The sequence below is a fragment of the Aulonocara sp. 'chitande type north' Nkhata Bay genome, linkage group LG6 (genome assembly GCF_057382095.1).
Source record: "Aulonocara sp. 'chitande type north' Nkhata Bay isolate Kocher_YH1m ecotype deep benthic linkage group LG6, A_spYH_male_GT1.1, whole genome shotgun sequence".
In the NCBI taxonomy this organism is placed as follows: Eukaryota; Metazoa; Chordata; class Actinopteri; order Cichliformes; family Cichlidae; genus Aulonocara; species Aulonocara sp. 'chitande type north' Nkhata Bay.
The window spans coordinates 9,158,117-9,166,906 of record NC_141349.1 but is presented as its reverse complement, the minus strand read 5'-3'; the positions used below and the strand labels follow the sequence as shown (position 1 = coordinate 9,166,906).

Sequence of the window (8,790 nt, the reverse complement as noted above, 5' to 3'; positions counted from 1 at the left end):
ATTTTAAGCTGATGAAAGTTTAGCTTGTGGGCTTGAAAGCCAAAATAATGAGCTAAAACTGTGAAAATAAGGTTGCTTGAGAGTCATAATTCCTGAGGAGGATTGACTGCAAGCATCTTGTAGCACATTTCATTGGGAAATTTGATGTATTGTTGATATTCAAAGTATTCATAGTGCATGTTAGTGTTAAAGGATTAAATAACAAATGCATCTTACTGAAAAATGGACCACCTATGCCTATAGAAGGATCCACAGTATTCTAGGTGCATACTACATTAATGTGCCACTCAGGTGACACAGTTCCCCTGAATAAAAAAGATGAACAGGAAAAGAACACAACCAAGACTGCCTTGCTTATTTGTTTTGCTTAATTCTTCCCCCAAACACGACTGGAGGCGAGCTGTTGAATTATGCAAGCATGAAAGTTGTTTCTTAAATCAATTTCAAGCATAGATATGAAAACACAGGAGTTGTTTCTCTTTTCCACCTCCCCGAAACTTTTAAATATCAGGTGTTGAATCAAATACCAGTACACACGGATTTCAAACCTCTACACATGAGATGTGTTTAGACTCTGCAGATGAAATGAATGTGCATGAAGGTGGACAGATGGTTGCTTTTTCCATCAGCTTGGTAATAATGTGGTAACAGTAGCTTGTGTCAACAGTGTAGCTAGTTAATATTCCACTGAAATGTATACAATTAGGTGATAATAGGCCAGAAACTAGGAGTAATGTGGTAACAACGATGTAATAACTGAAAATCTAGGACCATAAAAACATGTTTGTATTTGCTAAATGTACACATCGATATGAATCCATAAAGATTCCCTGATCACACCATAAGACAAAAACAATAAATTCCCATCGTTTAACATCCTGAACATAAATTACTGCATGCATTTATCACACTTCTTACAGCTTTATTAAAAGGTAATTAACAGAGAATCAGCATTTTGCAGACCTTATTTCTGGTTATTAAAAAGAAACTATTACACATGTTTCTAAGCAATAAGCCACAACATTAAAGATAATATTTACATTGTTCCTAACTGAGTTCACCTCATAGGCACATATTTGCTTCTACATTATTACTCCCAGTTTCTGTAACATCAGTACCTAATTACATGTAATATTGCTCAGCTACAACTACTATTGATACAAGATACTTACTTTGATATCACCTTTGTAATTAAATGTTTCATAATGTTCCATTTCCACATTACCTTCTTGTTGTCACCTTATTGTACCTATTACTACATTATTACTATGAGCTGTACTAAAAGCAGAAATGAGATGTGACAGTGACTGCCCTCTGATCCTATCATTTAACCTCATTAGTTCCACTTTATTAGTCTATTTTAACCAGATGGAGTCTTAACAAAACCCCACAACTATTACCAGTGCCATTTTTTAAGAATGCTGTGACAATAACACCGCATATTTAAATAAATAAATAATGTAAAAAAGGTTTTTCTGATGTAAGTACAGTTTTAACAACTAGTTGCTTTTTCCCTCTGATTTCTCCACCCTCGGTTAATTGATAACTGACGATTTCAGCCACATCACAGTTAACTAGAAACGCTCTCGTTCTTTGTGATTCAGCCTGCTTATATGGGTGTATTTCTACAAAAAGTGCGTAGTGCAGATTTAGGGGAGGAGGGGTTGCTGGGGCAGACACCTGGCTTTTGCTGACAAGACATCGTGTAGATGAAGAGAAGACAAGGGGCCCTGAAGGAGGCAGAGCGGGGAGTTAATGATCTTTCTGTATGCAAAGGCCACGGTTCAAAAGGCACTGGGATGATAGGAAGTGGCAAAACCCCATTAACTCCATGACAGAGTCTGCCACGAGTAATATGCGGTCTTCCGGCTTTGTTCTTGTCTACTCTCTTTTGCCTGTTGCCCAGTCTCTGCCTCTCACTCCGATCCTCTCCCGTCCTGTCTCTCTTCTCCATTCTGTTCCTGCCTCATACTTCGGATGTGTCTCTGTGTCGTTCTTTTAACACCTCATCTTTCATTTTCCCCTAGTTTATCTTCATTACTTGTGTTTTCTTTTCTTTCTGTTCAATTCTGTGGCCCTTCAGTGTCTCTCAGTGTGTTTTCCACTTTTCCCAATTTAACCGTCTGCCCGTCTGTTCATTTCTGTATCATGTCTTTGATTGTGGTCCTACTTTTTACCATTTGACTTTGAATAAACATGATTTTTTAAAAATAAACTGATGTCATGCCTCATCCTTAGTATTAGTGGTGTGTATATGGCTACACTTAGGAGAAAGCATATTTGTCATGTTTGCATATTTGTTAGACCTGAAGTATCTGCGAATTGTTAATACAGGTGTACATGTGGGGCTGGTGGGGATGCACTCCACGGAAGACCTTTTTATTTGAAGTTGGAGAAGTTACTAATATATTTACCTCAGTACTGAAATGAATCAAAAATGTATATAGAATTCCATTCTTTTGAAATCACTAACCCAAATCTCTCACCATAGTTTATATCATTGACTATTATAGGCTTCACCATGGGAAAAGTGCTTTTAAATAAATGTCATTGTCATGGTCTACGGTGGGTGGCTGGAGTTTCCATTAGGCTCCTGAACTGACCTGGGATCCGCCCCTGGGCAGGGCCAACTCCAGCTCCTGCACACCTGGAGCCTATTGCAGGCTATCAAGCCAGAGGGATTTAAACCACACATCGATGTTCACTCACTGCCAGTTCGTCATCAACCCATGTTGGTAACAGGTCTTGTGTTTCAAATTCTCGCTGTGATTCATCTTACTAACAAAGACTCTTTTGTGCTACAGTTGCTGTACCCACCCTGGCTCACTCCACCTCCGGACTCGGAATACCTAGTGATCATTTTGGAAATCCCTCTGTGCCTCACCTGCCTGCCCTCCTGCCATCACACTCCATCTGGAGCCCCGGATCTCAGGTCAGCCTTTCCACGCCACTCAGCCTCCCCTGGATCTTCATCATCCCCCTCTCAAACACTCCAGGTCCCTAACTGCAAGTAAGAATTGCTGCTCTTATACTGGCCACTTCTGAGCTGCCTTCACTACCTGCCTAACTCCTATATCCTCTCCCCTCAGTGTGACTGTTCCCCACTCAGCTCCGTTCCACTTCTCAGGCCTCGTTCCCTCGCCCTAGCCACGTTCCCCTGGGCACGCCACACCAAGGCTCCACGTCTCGTCATTTTCTGTCTTTGCCACGTTTCCCTTTTTTTGTTCCCCTTGCACTTAACCGTAATAAACTATTAAATCATCTACTGTCTCCGCTCTGGGTTTCTGCACCTGAGTCCTATTCAGTACCGGCCATCCGTCGCCGTGACAGTACGAACTGGCCAACAAATGGACTCAGCAGACCCAGTACATGCAGCAGTCTTCAAGCAGGGAGCCATTTTAGGGGCTCATGAGCAAGCGTTGCAGGTTCTCGACACCCGGTGTCAAGCCATAGGCGAGACCCAGGCTAGGATCTTAGCTTCCCTGCAGGAGATTCAGTCGGCTCTTTCCCCTCCTCCAGGCCCATCCTCCGCGTCCCCTGCGCCCGTGGCAGAACCTCCCCAGTCTTCCCCAGCTCCGACCCCTTCGGGCTCCGTGTTTCGCGATGCTGCATTCCCAGAACCCGAGCCGTACTCTGGGGAGCGGGGCCGCTGTACGGCCTTTCTACTGAAATGTTCTCTCGCGTTCACGCATTCACCCCGTTCATTTACTAGCGAATCAGCTCGGGTAGCATATCTGGTGGCTAAGCTACAGGGCAAGGCGCTGTTATGGGCCGAGGCGTACCTGTCGGCTCACCCGCTCCCAACCTGCTCGTTTGATGATTTTCTGTGCGAGTTTAAAAAGACCTTTACTCACCCAGTATCGGAGGGTAGTTCTGATGAAAGGTTGCTCGGGTTGCAACAGGGGAGCCGGAGTGTCGCAGAGTTCATTATCGACTTCCGTACTGCAGCCGCCGAGGCCAATTGGCCCGATCATGCCCTTCGGGGAGTGTTCCGTCGCGCCTTAAACGACGAGCTCAAAGACCAGCTCGCTTCCCGCGATGAGCCCAAATCCTTTGAAGACTTGGTCTCCCTTTCCCTTCGGATAGATAATCGCCTGAGGGAAAGGGAGGCAGAAAAGAACCAGAAACATCGTAAACCTGCGCCTCGTACGTTTTCACTTCCTCCACCGTCACGTCCGGTGTCAACATCCGCTCCCGTTTCCGTGGAAACGGACGCCGCTCCGGAGCCTATGCTAATCGGCCGCTCTCGTCTCACACCAGAGGAGCGAGAACGACGGCTTCGGTCGGGCGCGTGTTTTTACTGTGGCTCAGTGGAGCATAGGTTAGCGCAGTGTTCGGTTCGGCCAAAAGGCTCCGCCCGCCGGTAATTTCGGGGATACAGGTGGGCGGATCCTCTTTCAGTTCCAAACCCCGGTTAATTCTACCAGTCACCCTGTGTCTAAATAAGGTTTCTCACCCCCTCCATGCTCTCGTTGATTCCGGAGCAGAGCAAAATTTAATAGATTTAGCTCTCGCTAGACGCCTTCATTTGCCACTCAAGACTCTCGATCCTCCCATCCCTGTTACCGCATTAAACGATCAAATATTCTCTCAGATAACCCATCAGGCTGGCCCCGTAACCCTCGTCACCTCTGGAAACCACCATGAAGCCATTACCTTATTCACCTTCTCTTCTCCTGATTCACCACTCATCCTAGGCTACCCCTGGCTACAGAAACATAACCCTCATATAGACTGGTCTGGAAGTAAAATCGCTAGTTGGAGCCCTTTTTGTCTAGCCCACTGCCTCAAGTCTGCCCTACCGCCGGGTGCCCCTGACACTAACACCTCGGGCGTTGATCCGGTTGACCTCACACTCGTCCCACCTGAGTACCATGACCTCCAGGAAGTTTTCAGTAAAGACAAAGCGTCGTCCTTACCACCCCACAGGCCTTATGACTGCGCTATCGACCTTCTACCTGGTGCTCCGCTTCCCTCTAGCCGGCTATTCAACATCTCCAGACCAGAAAGAGAGTCCATGGAAAAGTACATCCACGAGTCATTAGCTGCAGGTATCATCCGCCCATCCTCCTCTCCAGTGGCCGCCGGCTTCTTTTTTTGTGGAAAAGAAGGATAAATCACTCCGTCCATGCATAGACTACAGAGGGTTAAACGACATCACCATTAAAAACAAATATCCTTTACCCCTTATCAGCTCAGCCTTCGAACCCCTCCATGAAGTCACCGTGTTCACCAAACTGGATCTCCGCAATGCCTACCACCTTGTCCGCATCAGGGAGGGGGACGAATGGAAAACGGCTTTTAATACGCCCCTAGGTCATTTTGAGTATTTGGTCATGCCGTTTGGGTTAACCAATGCCCCCGCTGTCTTTCAGAACCTGGTCAACGACGTGCTCCGTGATTACCTGAACCAGTTTGTCTTTGTTTATCTTGATGACATACTCATTTTCTCCAAGACCCCCCAGGAACACCATGTCCACGTCCGAGCAGTCCTCCAACGCCTCCTGGAAAACCGACTTTACGTCAAAGCCGAGAAATGTGAGTTTCATGCACAATCTGTCACTTTTCTTGGCTATATACTCGCAGGAGGGCAGGTGAGGACTGATCCAGCCAAGATCCGCACGATCCTAGAGTGGCCCACGCCCACGTCATGCAAGCACTTACAACGTTTCCTCGGCTTTGCCAATTTCTACCGGAGGTTTATTCGCAACTACAGCCAGGTAGCCACTCCTCTCACTACACTCACATCCACCAAAAGACAGTTCATCTGGACACCTGAAGCTGAGGTAGCATTCAGTAGGCTCAAGCGCCTATTTACTTCAGCTCCAGTATTGTGTCACCCAGATCACTCCAAGCCATTTGTTCTAGAGGTAGACGCGTCCGACGTCGGCGTCGGAGCGGTCCTTTCACAGCATTCAGGTTCCAAGGCCAAGTTACACCCATGTGCCTTTTTTTCACGTCGACTCTCGTCAGCTGAACGCAACTATGATGTAGGAGACAGAGAGTTGCTGGCTATTAAGTTAGCCCTGGAAGAGTGGCGTCACCTATTGGAAGGAGCTGAACACCCATTCACCATCTTCACAGATCATAAAAACCTTACTTACCTCAAAACAGCTAAGCGTCTAAACGCCCGCCAGGCCCGTTGGTCTCTGTTCTTTGATCGCTTCAAGTTTGCCATCTCTTTCCGTCCAGGTTCCAAGAACGCCAAGGCTGATGCCCTGTCTCGTCTTTACAACCCTGACGCTGAACCCACCGAACCAGCTCCTGTGCTTCCTGCCTCCTGCCGCGTAGCGTTTTTATCCTGGGACATAGAGGAATCCATCCAGCGTGCTTTACTGGATGAACCAGACCCTGGCACAGGTCCTCCGGGCCGCCGCTTCGTTCCCACAGCAACCCGTTCGGCTGTAATTAAGTGGGCTCATACCTCCCGGTTTTCCTGCCATCCTGGAATCGGCCGCACCATCGCACTACTACGTCGTCACTTCTGGTGGGCAACTCTGGAACATGATGTGCGGGACTACGTCTCTGCCTGTGACGTGTGCGCCAGGAACAAGACCCGAAATCAGCGACCATCCGGTCTTCTGCAACCTCTAGCCGTACCTTCTCGTCCTTGGTCCCACATTTCCCTGGACTTTGTCACTGGACTGCCTAGGTCAGCAGGTAAAACAGTGATACTCTCTGTGATCGACAGGTTTTCAAAAGCAGCTCACTTCGTTGCCCTGGAGAAACTACCCACTGCCACGGAAACTGCAAGACTGATGGTTGACCACGTCTTCAAACTCCACGGGATTCCTGCCGAGGTCACTTCTGACAGGGGACCTCAGTTTACATCCCAGGTTTGGAAATCTTTCTGCTCTGCCCTGGGTGCTTGAGCCAACCTCAGTTCTGGTTACCACCCTCAAACCAACGGGCAGACTGAGAGGCTCAACCAAGAGCTGGAGTCCATGCTCCGCTGCATGGTTTCCCATAACCCGGCTACCTGGTCAGCACATCTCCCATGGGTGGAGTATGCGCACAATTCTCATGTTTCCGCATCCACTGGTCTCTCTCCATTTGAAGCGTCCCTGGGCTATCAGCCTCCCCTCTTCCCTGAGGAAGAGGCTGATTTGGCTGTGCCTTCCGTCCAGCACCATCTCCAGCGCTGCCGCCGCGTCTGGACTCGGACCCAGGAGGCACTGAAGAAAGCTGCTGCCCGCCACTGCCGCTATGCAGATCGTCTACGGTCGCCAGCTCCTCGGTACGCTCCAGGGCAGAAGGTGTGGCTGTCGGCTAAGGATGTTCCCCTTAAGGTTTCCTCCCGCAAGCTGGCTCCTCGGTTTATTGGGCCGTATGTCATCCACTCGGTCATCTCGCCCTCTGCTGTGAAGCTCAAGCTTCCTCCCAGTCTGCGGATTCACCCGGTTTTTCATGTTTCCCAAGTCAGGCCTGTGCTGTCCAGCGTGCTGTGCCCGCCTTCCGACCCCCCTCCGCCCGCCCGGCTCATCGATGGTCATCCGGCCTATACGGTTCGGCGGATCGTTGACGTCCGTCGCCGTGGTCGGGGTCGCCAGTTTTTGGTGGACTGGGAGGGGTATGGGCCTGAGGAACGTGCCTGGGTTCCTCGCTCGTTTATCCTTGATCCTGCTCTTGTCTCTGATTTTTTTCAGGTCACGTCGCGGGCTGGGGACCGGTCGGCCGCCGGGTGGCGTCCCTTGAGGGGGGGGTACTGTCATGGTCTACGGTGGGTGGCTGGAGTTTCCATTAGGCTCCTGAACTGACCTGGGATCCGCCCCTGGGCAGGGCCAACTCCAGCTCCTGCACACCTGGAGCCTATTGCAGGCTATCAAGCCAGAGGGATTTAAACCACACATCGATGTTCACTCACTGCCAGTTCGTCATCAACCCATGTTGGTAACAGGTCTTGTGTTTCAAATTCTCGCTGTGATTCATCTTACTAACAAAGACTCTTTTGTGCTACAGTTGCTGTACCCACCCTGGCTCACTCCACCTCCGGACTCGGAATACCTAGTGATCATTTTGGAAATCCCTCTGTGCCTCACCTGCCTGCCCTCCTGCCATCACACTCCATCTGGAGCCCCGGATCTCAGGTCAGCCTTTCCACGCCACTCAGCCTCCCCTGGATCTTCATCATCCCCCTCTCAAACACTCCAGGTCCCTAACTGCAAGTAAGAATTGCTGCTCTTATACTGGCCACTTCTGAGCTGCCTTCACTACCTGCCTAACTCCTATATCCTCTCCCCTCAGTGTGACTGTTCCCCACTCAGCTCCGTTCCACTTCTCAGGCCTCGTTCCCTCGCCCTAGCCACGTTCCCCTGGGCACGCCACACCAAGGCTCCACGTCTCGTCATTTTCTGTCTTTGCCACGTTTCCCTTTTTTTGTTCCCCTTGCACTTAACCGTAATAAACTATTAAATCATCTACTGTCTCCGCTCTGGGTTTCTGCACCTGAGTCCTATTCAGTACCGGCCATCCGTCGCCGTGACAGTCATACAAAAGATCAACAAAAAGAATTTGATGTGATCAAATTCCCTTATATTCCATAGGTTCCTCTTGTGCTGCTGAAACAGTGCTGACCCGTCCATGGACAAAGGACCTCCGGGGATATCCTGCGGCACCAGGGTACAGGCAGCAGCTCGTTTGAGCCCTGGACTGAGCTGTTTATGCTTGATTGTATTGTGATGTGGTTTCTTGATCTTTTAACAGTTTTTGCAAAGGTGCATTGCTCTGCCGTTGGGAAGGTGGGCTATAGGTTAGCTGTAGCAAAGTTTAAAAGTAAAAAATATGTTGCAA

At 48.9% G+C, this 8,790-nt stretch overlaps 2 long non-coding RNA genes across 2 annotated transcripts; both read left to right on the top strand.

Annotated features, from left to right (window-relative positions):
• Window positions 1–2,558: 2,558 nt before the first annotated feature.
• LOC147327213 (uncharacterized) lies at window positions 2,559–3,290 on the top strand. Its single transcript, XR_015130018.1, has 3 exons — window positions 2,559–2,731; window positions 2,805–3,010; window positions 3,090–3,290. It is a non-coding gene; the product is annotated as an uncharacterized LOC147327213 (long non-coding RNA).
• Window positions 3,291–7,670: 4,380 nt separating this feature from the next.
• LOC147327212 (uncharacterized) lies at window positions 7,671–8,393 on the top strand. The gene is made up of 3 exons (XR_015130017.1): window positions 7,671–7,886; window positions 7,960–8,165; window positions 8,245–8,393. It is a non-coding gene; the product is annotated as an uncharacterized LOC147327212 (long non-coding RNA).
• Window positions 8,394–8,790: the final 397 nt, after the last annotated feature.